General features: G+C 41.3%; 1 protein-coding gene across 7 annotated transcripts in view; it reads left to right on the plus strand.

Moving 5' to 3' along the window:
• Positions 1-1,513: 1,513 nt before the first annotated feature.
• Positions 1,514-16,075, plus strand: part of SULF1 (sulfatase 1) — a 122,973-nt gene continuing 108,411 nt past the window's right edge. For 3 of the 7 annotated variants that reach the window (XM_085324866.1, XM_085324909.1, XM_085324924.1), the window contains exon 1: positions 1,514-1,833. The gene's annotated coding sequence lies outside the window, so the exon portion shown is untranslated. Of the gene's footprint in view, positions 1,846-3,041; positions 3,135-10,588; positions 10,674-16,075 lie in introns of those variants that run through there. The other 4 variants (XM_085324884.1, XM_085324875.1, XM_085324894.1 and 1 more) reach the window with 4 other exon arrangements.

Consider the following 16,075-nt stretch of genomic DNA (forward strand, 5'->3'; position numbering starts at 1 on the left):
TTTCTTCCTTTTTTTCTTTTTCCTCCTACAGGTCAGCTCTGACGTGCACAAATCATAGCTCTGCAATCTCATGTTTTGTTAAGTGTTCAGTTTGCCACTAGTGATTCTGAAATAGCCTTGTGCAAGGTATTAAAGAACAAGTGAGCTAAATCAATGTTTCAAGGCTTTCATATGGCTTTCATACAGCTGGATAGAGCGTGTCTTTTCAGAATTGCAAACCTTTCTTCAAGCTGCATGTTAACACTTTCAGAGTAACTTTTAATGTCAAAACGACATTCCTCCTTTTCGGTTCAAAGAAAATACAACATCTGTCATAAAGTGAAATGTAGATTTAATGCAAGTGTCAAGTCAGGCACTTGTTAATGAGGTAAAAATCCTTGCGTTTTTAAGTCTTTCTTCCAAACTATCCTATTTCAGGGAGGGGAAAGGAAAGAACCGTTTCTTTGGCACTTAGCAGCTTTTCTGTGTCGCTTATCTACCCTTCCTGGACATCTTCTGTAAATTAGTGTATTTTTCCTGGCAGTGTCCCTGAAAGGGAGGAAGGTGTGATAATCCTTGCTTTGTAGCAGGGGGAAACTGAGGAATAAACTAARATACAACCCAGAGCTGCCTGTCCAGAGCGCCCAGCCCCGGGGGCCGGGGGATGCGCGCCTGCCGAGCCCCGGCGGGGAGGGACCGCGAGTCCTTAAACTTTTTGGCTCCGTCCCGCAAGAAAGTGCGGAGGCGGAGGGGGGCGGAGCGGCGGTGGAGGAAGCGGGGAAAGCAGCGGGCTGGCGGCAGCGTTTCTCGGGGGGCTGCCGGGAAGGGGCCGCGGGCAGCCCGGCGCGGAGCCGCCGGCGCGGAGCCGGGGTGCGGAGCCGGCGCGCGGCGGCCGGAGCTGTCACAGCAGCCCCGCGGGCGCGCAGGGGCTGCAGCAGCTACTGTGCAGGCTGTGAGCATGCCGCTTGGCATGCCTAGGGGCGCATTTATTTGCACTTGAGTYTGGGGAAGAGCAGGCAGCAGGGTTGTGGTAAGGGCTTGCAGATATTAAGGTAAAAGTAAAAATATTTGCCCTTTGGATTACCCCCTCTCCCCGCTCTTTTTCTTCTGCCTTTCCCCTCGGGAAGACTGGAAGCAGCCACGGTGTAATCAGGGCATGGTGGGGCGTTGGGATTTCGAGATGCAAATTTCACATTGCAGTGCAAACGACTCCCACATTAGCACTTTATCAGGATCTCAAGCAGCATCTTTTATCTCCTTCAGAAAAGCGTCTCCCAGAGGAGATTGCCCTCAATAGACCTGCCATAAAAAAAGATTTTAGTGTTGCTCTTGTGCTTCTGTGCATCACCACGGGGGCGGGTGGGGGGGGGGGTGTCCCAGTGGTCCCTTGGGAATACTAGGAGTTGTGAGAAGTAACACAACTGGCCACCAGATTAATCCACTCCCTCTACCTTCCCGCTAGTACCTCCCCCTTCTGCTCTTTTTTTCAATAGCAGCCCTTTCTCAAAATCTCAGGTTACTTTGCTAAGGAGTTCTCAGCCCTATAGTTTCTGCCCTTGTCTCTGCCTCCAGCTCCTTAAGAGCCACCCAGCCCCAGCGATTGGATTGGGCAGCCCGTCTTGACACACCACTGTGCTGAGTGCTTGAGGACGTGTTTCAACAGATGGTTGGGGTTAGTGTGTGTCATCACACTCGAGTGGGGATTAGGGGAGAGAGGCAGCCTCGCCGGAGCTGTGTGGTCTTCCCCAAGTGCGAGCCGCAAGCGAAAGAAGAACTACCTAGCTTTGGGGGAGACGAGGGCGGAATCGTTCCCAGCAGCTCAGAGGGAAAAACAACCCCTCACAGTTTGCTCAGGTAAAGTAAAAGGTACCTCACGCTTCTCTGTCTCTCTTTCTCTTTCTTTTTCCTTCACGGTTTTCAGAGGAATGCTAGCACAGCACACTTGTCAAAGCCAGTTGCTGCTGCCTTATCAATGCTGCTATTGTATGGCTGACAGATAACAGCGACCATAGCCTGATGCGTGGCTGTCTTCACAGAGCTGACACTCTTAATGCAGTTAAAGTCACGCGTTTGGAGGTGCAGATTAGAAAATCTCTTCTGGAGCAGGGTGTCTTCCCACTTCATGTGCCCGCTCTCCCGCCCTCGCTCGCCCGCACTGCTCTCTCCTCGCTCGCACACACGTGCTGAAAGCCCCGGGAAGGCAGAAGTGGCAGTGATATAATGCTTGTTGCTGTTTCTGGGGGTATAAATGCTTCCGTATTTAAATAGACTTTTGCAAACTGCTTGCTCGGGCGGGGGAGGGGAAGAAATCGCCGCAGAGTATTTCTTCGATTTCGCCGAAGATGCTCGGGCGGCGTGTAGCCGGTCTGTGACTCAGCTGTGAGGCAAACCCGGCTGTTTTGAAAGTACATTTGGGACGTCTGTAAAGTTTGAAGAGGCCTTTATAGAAACCTGGCTGGGCTTCCGATGATCGGCATAGGGATGGTTTGGCTTACATATGGGCTTAAAGTTAAGAGAAAGTCCAAAATGTAGGAGAAGGCAGCATGCAAAGTAATGCTGCTCCTGCAGCTGCAGCAGAGCAGATGGATGTAATTCATTTGCAGATCTGTTTGTGAAAGTTTTACAAGTCATTGAAAACTAAGTAGCATCTCTATAATGGATCATTAAAGTCTCGCTATATTTATAGATTCTAAACAAGCGATCTGAAGTGTTAATTAAATGTGAGGAAAATTTTATGTTCGAAAAGGAAGAGGGGCAGAAATGTGATTAGAAATTAGTTATGGCAGGCTCGCTGTTATCGTTTTCATTTAATTTGACTACTAAGTTCATTGATGTCCGGAGCAGGGGAGCCCAGCAAATTAGCTAGGAAGTCAGAAACGTTATCACTACTTAGAATATGTTAGGATATTAGAAAATTAAGATATTCTCATGGTTCTGCTCTTAAATTATCTAGATGTGGAAACTAGAGGGCAGGATATATGTTCTTTTTTAATAAATCATTTTACTGTATATATATCTTGTGTAGAGTAACAAAATGATTTATTTCTTTCACACTACACCAGATCTTCACACTAACTCTCACATACCTGTGGTGCTTATGAATTATTGGTCTCCTACTTGTGAAAGAAATCTAACACTGTCCTCACCACTTACAGGTGAGATATGCTATAAATAATACTGTATATTATCTGCTTGGAAATAAGGTCTGTTTAGTAGGTTGAGCAAGAGGATTTATGGCTGAGACTTTGTGATTTTGGCATTCAGCTGTGTAACAATGCCCATAAAATCATGTTTCAAGTTGCACATACATTTTTTGCCTCAAAGCAACTTTTTGTTAACTTTTTTTTTTTCTTTTTGAGCAGGCTATTTGGCCCCTTTACAGGTTGTTCTCAATATGTATTTTCAAACACTCTTCAACAAGAATGTGTCCTCATAACTGACCCACAGTAATTTTAAACAGAGAATTAGCTAAATCCCTAATAAGACTGCATGACCAGACCAAGACTTATGTGAATAAATTGGGCCATTTTGATTTTTCTCTCAGTCAACTCTTTCTCACTGTAAAAAGCGATGGAAACTTTTACAAGCTTAAATAATGAAAAACAAAACAAACAAAAAAACCCCACTCTGATCCTATGTTAAAGCACTGTATGCCTTTTATATTGGACTTCTCCTCTGCACTCTTCCTGCTGTGTACTGTGTGAAGCCCAGTGCGCCAGCTTCAGCACAAAAAGGTTTAGTCCTCTAGCAAAGATAAGGTGCATTGATATATAACATTGTAAGATGTACAAGCTGTTGTCACAGCCTAATTGAAACATGGCCCTCTCCATGGGTATTGTCAGATCACTGATCAGATGATCTGTAAGAAAATATATTTTTAAGAAACTGCATAGCTAAATACATATGCCCATCTTGTTATTGATTTATTAGAAAAAAATCAGGTTTGTCTAGCACTGCCAGAAAATCTTACTGAGGAACAGAAAATCATGTTTTCCCTTCCTCTATAATGATGGGGCTGTTTAAAAGACAATGCCCACAGGGCAGTCCAGCTTCTTGTCAAAATGTAATCTACAGTTCCAGATGGTAAACATTCAAAGACATATTTATGGTGACTTCTACATACCTTCCTTTGACATTGTATTTTTTTTTCCTGAGAGCACTTGTGCTGAGTACACACATGAAGTTCCCATTAGCATCCTAGCAGCTGTAAAAGTGTTCAGAACTCACAAAGATGTTCCTCACAGTGAGATAAAAATAATCTGAGGGAAAGATCTGAGACCAGCACAACGTTGGTAGGTCTGTGATATGCTCAAGGTAAAAAATTCCGGAGGTATAGAAAGATCCATAAACTGCTGCATGAAAGCTGTAATACATTTTTGTTGTGGCTAATTCATCTTTGCTTGATATGGAATGCTGAACATACCAGGCATGTCTGTACTATCTACTGTGTTTGTGATGTGAGAGAATCTGCACTGCACGGAATTTGGTGGGTTTCTTCTGCTCTCATATTTGCCCTCCCTCAAGTAGAGAAGACTGGGTCAGACACACTGATTGCCTTCATAGAGTTGTTTTCAAAGTGTCACATTTTTTTTTCCTCACTGCTCTGAGCACTGATATGGAGCCCAAGAAATTGTTTTCCAGCCAGAGTATGTTCTGCCCTGAATTGTCTTAATTATGTGTCAGTTTATTGCTTGTCAGGAGCTTCCTCTTCTTAGCACTTTATAATCGAGGTGGGTGAGCTTGTTCCATCATAATATGCAACTTCAATTCCTGCTGCTTGGCATGTCTTCTTGGCCTTTCATTGGTCTTTGACTCAGTTTCAGAGGAAAAGAATTAATTGTGATTGGTGTAATTCATGTTTTTTTTAAAAAATGGTAAATTTCCAAATGCCATGTAAATACACTTTAAAAAAGTAGGCTAAATCAAAGATTATTGGGGAAAGAATCCATATAAGAAACTAGAGTTGTCCTAGAGTTGGCAAGTATCRATGTGAAAATTTTTATAACAGCTCTCATTCCAGTCAAGAACTGATAAAAGTAGACTATTAAAAATGTTGTGATGCTGGGGACAATRCTTCCCAATGTGGAAGAAATTATGAAACCCACACTCAGTGGAAGTTAAACCGCTATGGAAAAAATTATTCTGAAAGATTTGCAAATTCTGTTCTGACTAGATCACTTCATTGCGTGCTATTTTGACAGTTTGCAGTTTATTATCTAGTAGTGTTTGACTTACATACTGCTCTCTATGTTTTATGTTTGTTCATGCAGTATCAGCAATTTGAGTGTTGTGTAATGGCAGGACTTATTCTTATCCAAGCAAGGCTGGACACTTGTCACAGATGTCATGGGAGTCATGGGTTTCATGATTTTCTTAGCTTTAAAAAGGGCTTTGGGGGATTTGTGTTTGAGTGGGAAGACAGACTGATGTGATAACAATTGAGAAAGCCTCTGAGTGCCTCGAGAGAGGCAGAGTTCAACAGAGTCCCGTGACAACTCTGTGGTGACACAGAAAGAATCCAATTAGTGGCCACTCCTGCTGCTGATACCAGCTTTCTCCCCAGTTTTTTCCACCACTACCACCCTCATTGTAATCCTATCTGTACTGATAATGGGATCAAAAGTGTGTTTTCCGAATGCCTGTTGAAATTTTAACTGCTGTGTTGGGAGATTTGAAGATATTAAGTTAGAAGATATTGAATAGCACTGCTTACAAGAGAGCTACATGATATACATCACCTCGTGGTCGTCTTTTTCATAATTTTCCTAACACCTCCAACACAGGCACTAATGTGGACAGGAGGGTATGTACAAAGTGAATAYCCCATTGATACAGTGAATATTCCACTCAGTTACATAGCTTTCTCTGTTACCTGTAGATGTTGTCCATACATACATGTCCATTACCTGTATGTAAAGCATGAGGGGAAGGAAGTGGTTCCTTTTGCTGTGCCCTGGTAGTAGCAGCAAGGCTTCTACTTCTCCTTTTAACACCTAAATCATTGCTCTGCCTTCATGGCTGAAGCCATGAATTCCCTCCGCCCTCCCTTTTTTTTTCATCTTCCATTATTCTTGTTCCATCAGTARTTCTCATCCATCTTTCACTACCTTCACCATTTCAGTGTGATTAGAGGGTAGCAGCTCTTATTGCTGTTGTCAGTTAGTGCGYGCACATTTAGAGGACACTAAAATGAAAAGATTCTTACAGCCTTCACCAGTTCTACCTCAGAACACAAGACAGTAATATATGAATTGCCAAACCAGACACTTCTTACCCTAGCTGAATTATTTTAGCATATTTTAGCTACATCAAGGTAACCCTTTTCTCAATCTCATTAGATCCTTGCTCTAGCATCTCCTACTCCTTCTTAGAAAATAATTTAAACCAGTGAATTTAATTCCTTTCTATTTTTTGGTGTCTTCAGTTTCTCTTTGAGAAAAGTAATATTTGATTTATCCTTTGTTTTATGTACTGCAGACGACAGTTTTGGTATCAGTAATTTCCCAGAAATTACATTTCCACTGTCAGAATCTGCTTAAAGAGTTTGGTAGTTTGTTACTATGTGTGCCTTACTAAACCTGGAGCTCTGAGCTTTCCAAGCCTTAACCATCACTAGTGATTTGGTTACAGGGAAACATTTTTGTAATGGTTGACCTTTTCACTCAAGAGTTCTTCATGATTTTCTTAAATTTTTCMTTTGAGTTATTTCATGGCACAAATTATAACTACCATTGACTATAATTCTACTTTGTAAATTTTAGAGATCCTGCAAAGTTGGTAATATTGCTGGAATACCAAACAAAAGTTATTTTTATCACCAATTTTGCCACAAACTAGTATGACACTACTACAATCATATTCTGGAAGCTTGCTAGATATGGCACTGTACTGTGGAAATTGGAACTATTTCATAGATTGGGTCAGAATACTCTATAGAATATTTCAGGGAGTTTCTAAATGAAAGCTACACACCAAAACTCAACAGTCTTCTGTTCTAAAAAAATAATAAAATCACTCCTGATGCTCTCTAGGTGTAATTATGGCACTTCTTGCTGCCAGTTCTCTCTGTGATGTGACTCTAATCCATCTTAGCAAGGARAGGAGCTGCTCTACAGCAGCTGTATTTTTGTGGTGCTTCCCAGGAGGTGGAGTCCTTTTGGAAAGCATACAGAGAAAATGGGGAAACCTTTGGCACATGAGTTTTGGAGAATAAATGTAACAGGGAGCTGGAAATTGGGATTGTTTTTCTCAAAAGCATCCATAAAAACAGAATAGTTGTCTGCTCCAGTATTGTAATTGCAGTGTGCCAAGATGTTCATTATTGTACCATGCGTATTGTTTTGTCTGTTTCTACTTAAAAAGAGAAAAATGTGTTACCAAGCCCATAAATGTCTGTAGAACTGCCAACTCTCCTGACTTTTATCAGTAATCTCGTGATATTTAGCCTCCTTTTTGAAGCTTCAAGTGTTAGAGTCAAGATATTATGTGAGAAGCTTAGATCTCTCCTTTCTGCCTTTTTTTTTTCTTTTTTTTGATCTAATCCTCATGGTTACTGAGGAAGCTGAGATGCATGTAGCTCCAGAAACATGAAATAAACTAACAGAAATCCCAAATCTCACTGTGTGTCAACACATGGATACTCTGTGATATGGTGGGTTTGTGTATGTTACATCTGGAAATTTAAAAATCATTATTTTTTCTGAGATTTACTGTAATTACACCTCTCTTCCCACTGGAATTTCTACTCKTTTGTCTGATATCTTCCATTTTGTTAAAGAAGTTTTATTGTGAGGGTGCAGTTGCTTGACACAGCTAAGCTGGTAGAACAGCTCCCTGCCATAGAGAGAGATTTTCAAGCCTCACATCCTCTGTCTCCTGCTGTGTGTTTCTATCTCCTCCCCCCTTGTGCCCAGTCCAGCCTTGAAGGATCCCTTGGTGTGCTGGATGAGCTCACCARCACAGTGGGAAGCTGATTTWGCTGCTGGTTTAGTGAGCTGATTGAACCCAGCAAGTGGGCAGCCCACTCARCGCAGAGCTGAYGTAAGGGAAGTGGTGGGAGCCTGTGGCCTGGCAGGAGGTGGAGAAACATGACCACCACTTTAGAAGGTGTATATGGGAAGGTCACTCAGCTGCCTGGTGAAACCTCCTCCCAAGAACCAGGGCACTGTGCACATCCATGGGAAGATATGTGATAACAGACACATATGACCAGGCCAGTGTCATGGTGAGCAAAAAGCTAAATGTGTGTGGTTTTAGCAAAAGCATATCCATTTTTGTGCAGAGAATTGCTGCAGTGTGACTCAGAGTATGGAAAGATCCTGCTTACTGTTTCTGACATTTTAAATAAACAAAAAAGCTTTGGAGAGAAGATGTGTGGGGGAGAAAAGAGGAAAGAAACACAAGTGCATGCCTAGCTGCTACTATGAAAAGATGAATGAGATTCTGATGGTGGCATCCAGTCTGCACAGCCAAGGCACTTAAGCTGTCTTGAATATTAAATACTTAGGAAGCAGCTACCAAAGGTAGTACCAATGTTCTCTATCTAATCAATGAAGGGTGTCCCTKTGAAAGCCCCCAGGCAATTCAGTTAGGCAGACAGGATTTCCTTTTAGAAACCTTCAAAGGCACTTGCCTCTTTCAGTTAAACACATAGGGGATGGAGCTTATCCACTTACTTTAAGGATTGTTAAAGTGCTTATACTGGAGGGACTTGAATTTCTTGGTTGGCCTACAGATGAGCGATGCCATGGACAAACATTGTCTTTATTTGAATAATTGATGTTATTCTTGCACATCACTTTGAGATATCTCCTACACTTTCCACAGAAGAAAATATGAGGCAGGTTTCCCATTTGAACAGCAGGTGCTGTGATTCACTTCTAGTGTGCTCATTTTATATTAAATGCAATTGAGGTGCTGACCATACAAATGGAACACAGTCCCATTTATAGTGTCACCAGCTTCAGTACTGGGTTACAGTGACAAGAGAAATGCCTAGCCCACTCATTCAAAATCATTTGAGTTATGGCAAGATGTTTCAAAAATGCTTGCTGTTGTTACCTGAATGATTATCCCTCCAAAGGCTGAGAGGTGGGTGAAATTTAGGGAGACAGAGGTGCTGCTGTGACTGACAAGCAGGAAGGGATGACGAGGAATAAGGGAAGATCGTACAGCGGTGAGAAGTTGGACTACAGTTGGAAGAGCAAAAAAGAAAATTTTAGAAGGTTCAATACCCATAGGTTTCTGGATTTATCTATGCTAAATCTTTTGAGGATTACMTCCCACTGGCTTGGCTGCCTCGGGCATGCCAGTCACAAATTAGAGAACAGTAGTTCAATAATAAATTGAACGTGCCATAAATAATCAGCACAGGATATGTTTTAGCTATCACTTTTTCCAAGGACTGAAAAAAAGCCAGTGATAATAGATTTTAGAATAATACTTTGGTTTTGGTAACTTATTAACAATAAAGAAATATATACTAAGTCAACCTTTGCAGTCATTTTAGCAGACATTCCCTTGGTGTTGTTTGCTATTTTATTGAAAAGAATAGCTCTAACACTTAAATTCCTGAATGTGTCCCTAATATGACACATGTGAATTTACCCCGTATTGTTATGATCTATTTAACATGTAGAGCCAATTTATGAACTGAGAGTGTATAACTATCTGGTTGCCATTGTGTAGGATTTAGGGAGACCATTAACAAAGAGTAATAAAAATGTTCTGAAGTTAACCCAAGTTTACTGCCAAGCATTCCAGTAGTTTCTTTTATCTCTGTATGAGTAGATGGGCAGCATTTCTTATCTCATTGTAAACTAGAGTCCATTGCTGGCACATAGGCTCATAGAGGAAGGTTTCCTGTGGTCTACAGCTCTGAAAACTCATCAAAAGGCTGCTGAGTTAGTTTTAYGATCTTTTTCTCCTGCATATGGAGAATTTCTATAAGCACAGATCTTCTGAAGTGAGGAAGGGTAAAATGAAGAGAAGTTGGGAGATGTGTAGAGAGATTCCTGGACAGCCAGACTCCTCAAAAAAATAGCAAGTTAATTCAACATAGGAAGATGAGCAACCACAAAGAAATGTTGAAATAGGTATGTCCTCCTTTTAAGCTCTTCTCCATTCTTTCCAGTTCACACTCTATTTTCCTCTTTCATTAAGTTTGTCTAAAAGCTTTTCCTCTCTGTGAATGCAAGGCTTTTTGCCTTATACCCCAGCAACTTGTGAGGGGTGTGAGTTGCAGTATATCTGTAACTTAAGAGATTGGTTTATGCTACAAACGGTAATTTTTGGTCTTCAATATCTTTCAGTCTGTTTTTCTCTTGGAATGAAGGTAAAAATGATGTACATCAAATCCTCTGAAATGGAGAACATGCCATCATGGRCTGGAAAACCCATGCAAAAGAATGGCATGGGTAGCTGGCACTGGTCTCCACAGTGTCTTGGACAAAGGGTGTTGTCTGGCCATATGTTGACATTGTCTATTTTTAGGACCCCTATCTCCTCTGTGTCTGAGCCTGGAGAATTCACTGCTCTTCCTGGCAGCAGTACAGCATGAGCAGTGTGAGAAGACCATGCATGTTTTCAGTGTCTTTTCTTTTGTGTGCAGTGTATGAATCCCTGACTGTTATCAGAAACCCACAGGGTTATYTGAGAAGAGAACATGCTGAGGAGCTTGAATGCATCCCTGTTTGGTGAGTGAGCTCTACAACCATACTCAGAAGTAAATCTAGCATACTATTGAATTTTTGCTAGTTCTCCCTTTGGGCACTGATTCAGGCTTATGGTGAACAAAGCTGGTTACTACATGCTCTGATGTTTATGGAGGTCATTGACATAAGAGCATTAGCAGCTCCAGGTGGAATGGGTTAAGGTGCTGCTGCTCTGACCCAGCCAATTCACTCCTCTGCTGGAGATTACTGCTTCATGCACACACCTCAGGAGCACCATTGCAAAGTCTGACACACTAGAGTAACATCGTGCATTGCTGCAGGAATATTTGCCCATCAATCAGAGACCATTCAGGTGACGAGCAATGGTGATTCAGCAGAGCAGTTCTACATTACTGCACTATTACAGCTCTATACCAGAGCCTTAACTGTGACACCAGTGCTGCTATCATAGTGGAGGAAAGACACAGACACGTATAGCACAAGTGTGTTGAATTTGGTAGCTGTTTGAAATATTCAGTCTTTTCCGTAGCCAGCTAGCTACAGCTGGCCAAAAAACTGACACTTTCCCCCCCTCCTGCAATAAAAGAATGTGCTGAGTTTTTCAGTTTGGAATTGGTTCAGTTCATATCTTTATGGGTCTGGGGCTTTTTTCTTTCCTTTTTTTCTTTCTTTCTTTCTTTTTCTTTTCTTTTTTTTTTTTTTTTTTGAAGTCATATCTTACTGTGAAACAACTCATCTTTAGAAAAAGTATTGCAGTGAGTTTGGATAGGAGCCTAGCACAGGGCAGTGCAGATCTCCAGGAATGCCTCAMTCCACTGTTCCAGATACCTTGCTGAATCACAGCTGGTGTGAAACGAGGAGCCCAGGTCTCTGCCCTTATCTTCAAAGCTCTGTGTGGGGCCATGGACATTGTTTGAAGAAGCTCTTTGCCTTGCTTCATCATGAATCATCGACACTACCCTCCATAGGAGCAAAGTTACTGTACAACTGAGGATGAAAATTCAGGTGGGCAGTAAACTGCTATTCTGACACCATAGATACAGGCATCACAARTGAGTCTGGGTGGACAGGGAACTTCTAAAAGAAATGAAGTAGGAGTCTGAATCACGGTTGATAGATCTACCTAAGGAATGTAGACCAGATTTGACAGGTAGAGGATAGAAAGAAAATATATTATCTCCCTAAGTGGCATGTCAGTGTGCTTCTTGCACAGATCTGTTGATCCATCCACATATCAGTCTGCTCAGAGGTSTACTTCTCTTTTCCAGAAGAAATTCTGAGCACACTATGGCATAATCAAGCACTTCCAAGAATCATGGCATTTACCAGATACCGTATTTTACTGGYCAATGTCTACCTTTTAGTTGCTGTAATGGATACGAGGAGGGAGTAGTGTAAAAGCGGAGGCTGATCTGTGTGCTCAGCAGTTTGGAACYGACATAACTGGAGAGCTTCATTTCTGGCTTACTTTTTTTGTAGAGCTGGAAGAAAATTCTCACTTCCTTAGAAGCCTCATGTAAAACAAAATTATTTTACTGTGGTTAAAGCCACATACACCCTGGGAATGGTTCAGCTTAAAGTATGTGCACATGGAAGTATATGGGGTATAAGTACATGGGATAGAAGATTGCCTTGGGCACCCTGTATTATATAATTTGCTAAGTCTAAAGGTATTATTTCTCCCTTGCTGTCTCTCATGTGTTCCTCCCATTCTTCCCTATTTTGTATGCAGTACATGAACTGTTTTTCGTTTATGCTTTTATCTTTYAGTCTTCCTGCTTTAAAACCTTGTTTCCAGTGCTGTCAGGAAACCATTTCAAATGCAAGTGTAAAGTGATGTTCTAAAGTTCTAACAAAATCCGAAAGAATGTGAGCTTAATCTTTCTCATAGGAAATTTTATTCTATTCCGCTCTGTGCTCTGCTTAAACATATTGGCCTTTTTTGACCTTTTCCTTGATGAAGGTTAAGTGGGAAATATCTTGGCTGCAGCCTTTCCATTTTAACCAAAAATATTTTCCATAGCTCATGTTTATTTTCCTTGCTATAGACATTCATCTTTCCTAAATCAAAATTATTAAACTGGATTTTTAGTGAGAAATGGACAGCCAGTGGCAGTCACAAAATATAAAGCCTTGCCTTCTCATGTCTTCAGGTCTATTTTTCTGCTAATGAGGGTGCTATTCCCCATCCTTGAAATGTGCTCTTCAAAATACTTGGGCAGTCTCCCTGTGAAAGAGTTTTGGAGAAGGAAGGATCTATGCCTTTAAAGGAGAGGCTGTCCTGTTCTTCAGTTGTTGCACTCTTGAGAGGAGAAGACCTAGGTATGAACCTTTCTCTTRCCCTGAGTGCCAGCTGCAGAAGTACCGATTTTACTCTAGGATGTCTCCATTTGTTATTCCACAGCAAATTGTACTTGATGAAGCTTTATTATGAGAAACACCACAATGTGCAGAGACAGTGGAAAGAACTGATTGCGCAGTGCAGGGAAAGAACCAGCTATTCTTTAACCTCATATTTCATTTTAATTTAGTTCTTATTTTAATCAAGCCACTTCTTCAACTCCACAATGCACAATCACATGATTAACATTATGTTCTCCCAAATAATCTCMATAAGGATGCTCAAGTCGTTTCTTTATCCCTCAGTCAAGAATAAAGAAATTTGCTCCTCTGCCGCCTTTGTCACAGAATTCCTGTAGAGAGAAGACTTTAGTTGTGTGTGCTCTGAACCAGACTCCTCACAAAAGTGTTAAATTTATTTAATATAGCCACAGAATGATAAAGAAAATCATCATTCAAGATGATTCTTGAAATAAGAAAATTCTGGTTGTAAAGGACTTCAGGAGGTCTCTCATCCAACCTCCTGCTCAAAAGCAGGCTCAACTATGAGATCAAATCAGGTTGCTCAGGGCTTTATCCAGTGAGATCTTAAAGACCCTCAAAGACATAGGCTACACAACCTTTGGGGCAGCCTCTTCCAGTACTTGACTGTTCTCACAGGGAAGAAGTTTCTCCTTATACTCATTTTGACTTTTTTATTTATTTCTGCTTATGTCCCTTATCTCTTGCCTTCCTGCCATACACCGCTGCAAAGAGCCTGACTGTGTCTTTAATGACCTCTTTGTAGGTCCTGGCTGGCTGCTGTTAGGTCTCTCCTGAAACCATCTCTTCTCCAGGGTGAACAAGCCCAAGTGCCTCAGCCTCTCCTCACAGGCCATGTGCTCCAACCATCTTGCCTGCTCTCTGTTGAACTTGTTCCAATTTRTCACTGTCTTTCTTCTACTGTGAGACCCCAAAATGGACATAGTAGTCTAGATGCCACCTAACAAGTGCTGAGCAAAGGGGGATAATCACTTCCCTCAATGCAATGGCTATGCTGCTGTTGATACAGTCCAGATGMTGTTGGCCTTCTTGACTGTCAGGGCATACTGGGGGCTCAGGTTCAGCTTGCTGTCTAGCATGACCCCCAGGTTGTTCTCAGCAGAGCTGCCCCCCAGTCATTTCAGCACAGCCTTTATCATTTATAGRCTTTTCTCTTCCTAGGTGCAGGACTTGGTGCTTGTTGAATTTCATAAGGTTGTGCTGGCCCATTTCTTCAGCTTGTACAGGTCCTTCTGAGTGGCAGCCTTCCTTCGATGAGATCCACTGATTTTATTGATTTGTTGTCATCTTTCAACTTGATTACAATCTTCCATATTTCCCTTGTTTAAAGACAGTTGCTTTTTTGCTTAAAACAGTTAATGAACTCAAGCTGAAATTTAAGTTTTTGCTTTGAATTTAAGTTTTATTCTTGATTTTTGTGGTGAGCTTGAGTTCTTAATGGCTCTGAGTRGCCTAGGCATTTATAAAAAATAGGGTATGAAAGCAATCCTCCATTCCAGCTAGTAATATGTACATAGGTGTTCCTAACCTACCTTTAAAAAATTCATCCAGGACAAACATTTCTCCAAAATATATTCATATGTGATGGTCTCTTTCCTGTTATTGGTCAGTCTAGGTGTGTTGCTCCAGACAYATTTAAGAAAACTCTTTCAATATCAGTGTTTTCTATGCAGCCCAAATAAACACTGTGTTGAAGACTACTGCTTAAGCCATATTAGCTAAAACTGTGCAAGTTTTTTTCTGAGTTTGGGCTTTATTTTTAGTTATACAGATCACAGATCACAGAATCAGTAAGGCTGGAAGCGACCTCTGGAGATCATCTAGTCCAACCTCTCAAAGATTTCCTGGTGCTGGTTCCACTGGGGCTTGAACCCAGGACCTTCMGYRTGTAAAGCAGATGTGATAAYATTTTTATTGCCCTTCTCAGAAGTTTGAGACCACTTTAACTGAACTTTGTGACTCAAGAAATAGATCTCTTTCAAAGGACTATGGCTCATAGTCTGGAGCCATGAACCCCTTCTTTGCAGCTTCTCCAGGCAGCAGTGTTGTTTCCCTGGAGTTCCTTACTGCTCTTTATCAGCACTGGCAGTGTTTCCTTCCCTCATCTTCAGGTTGCTTTGAAGTTCCTCCTGTAACTTCATTTTTGGTTCTCAGCAGTGGTGGTTCTTGTATGTCCCTGCAATTTAAGAGCTCCTAATTAAAACAATTCAACTTTAGTTTAATGTGTGTCTCGTTGATGCATGTATTGTCCTTATAAAGCTSTTTTTAAATTATATTCTCTCTCAAGATAAAGGCCAGAGCTGAAATTCATTAACTTAAAACAAACAAAATCCAAAGTGACCCTAGTTTAATCATTCTTCTAGGTAGTTCCATTTCCCAGGAAGCCTGTCTGATTTCCACCTGGTTGAGTTACTTATACCTACCCTCTTAAAAAGCTCCCTGCTGTCTAAAATTAAGAACATTATGAATGGCACCATCATTTAATTTATTCAATGCTTAGCATTTAATTAGGCACACATCAATTCTACCAGCCTCCAGTAGTTAYCTGAAAACAACATTTTAAATAATTGAATCACTTCTTTTAGTGAGAAGGTTGTTTGGTATGTAAGAGGTTAAAGAGAGTGAGACCAAGAACATCCTCTGTTTTGCTCTGAGGTCAACTGCTGTCCAGCATATTATGCAAGTAACATGTACATCTAGAAAAGATGTACATGTGACCTCCTTCTGCAAGGAACTCTCTTCTTTCTTTCATGGTGCTCTTTCAGCCATGAGAGCTTTGACCATATAGCAATCGAACATGTCTTAGTACCTCCACAAGAGAATGAGTCCTCCACTTCTGAACGGGATGATTTCAAAATTACCCCTTCCAGCTGTTTCTTCAGCACTATTCCAGGTGGTTAGAGGTCTCATTGCAAATACGAATGCAAATGTGCTCTGTAGCAATTCCTCACAGCTATTCCAATCCGTAGCTTTGCGTGTAGATTTAAAGTGAATTAGCCATTTTTAAATGGTAGTTAATATGCCAGGCTAATAACAAGAGG

This window comes from Rhea americana, unplaced genomic scaffold, assembly GCF_003343005.1.
Source record: "Rhea americana isolate MKP2758 unplaced genomic scaffold, rheAme1 scaffold_121, whole genome shotgun sequence".
Lineage (NCBI taxonomy): Eukaryota > Metazoa > Chordata > Aves > Rheiformes > Rheidae > Rhea > Rhea americana.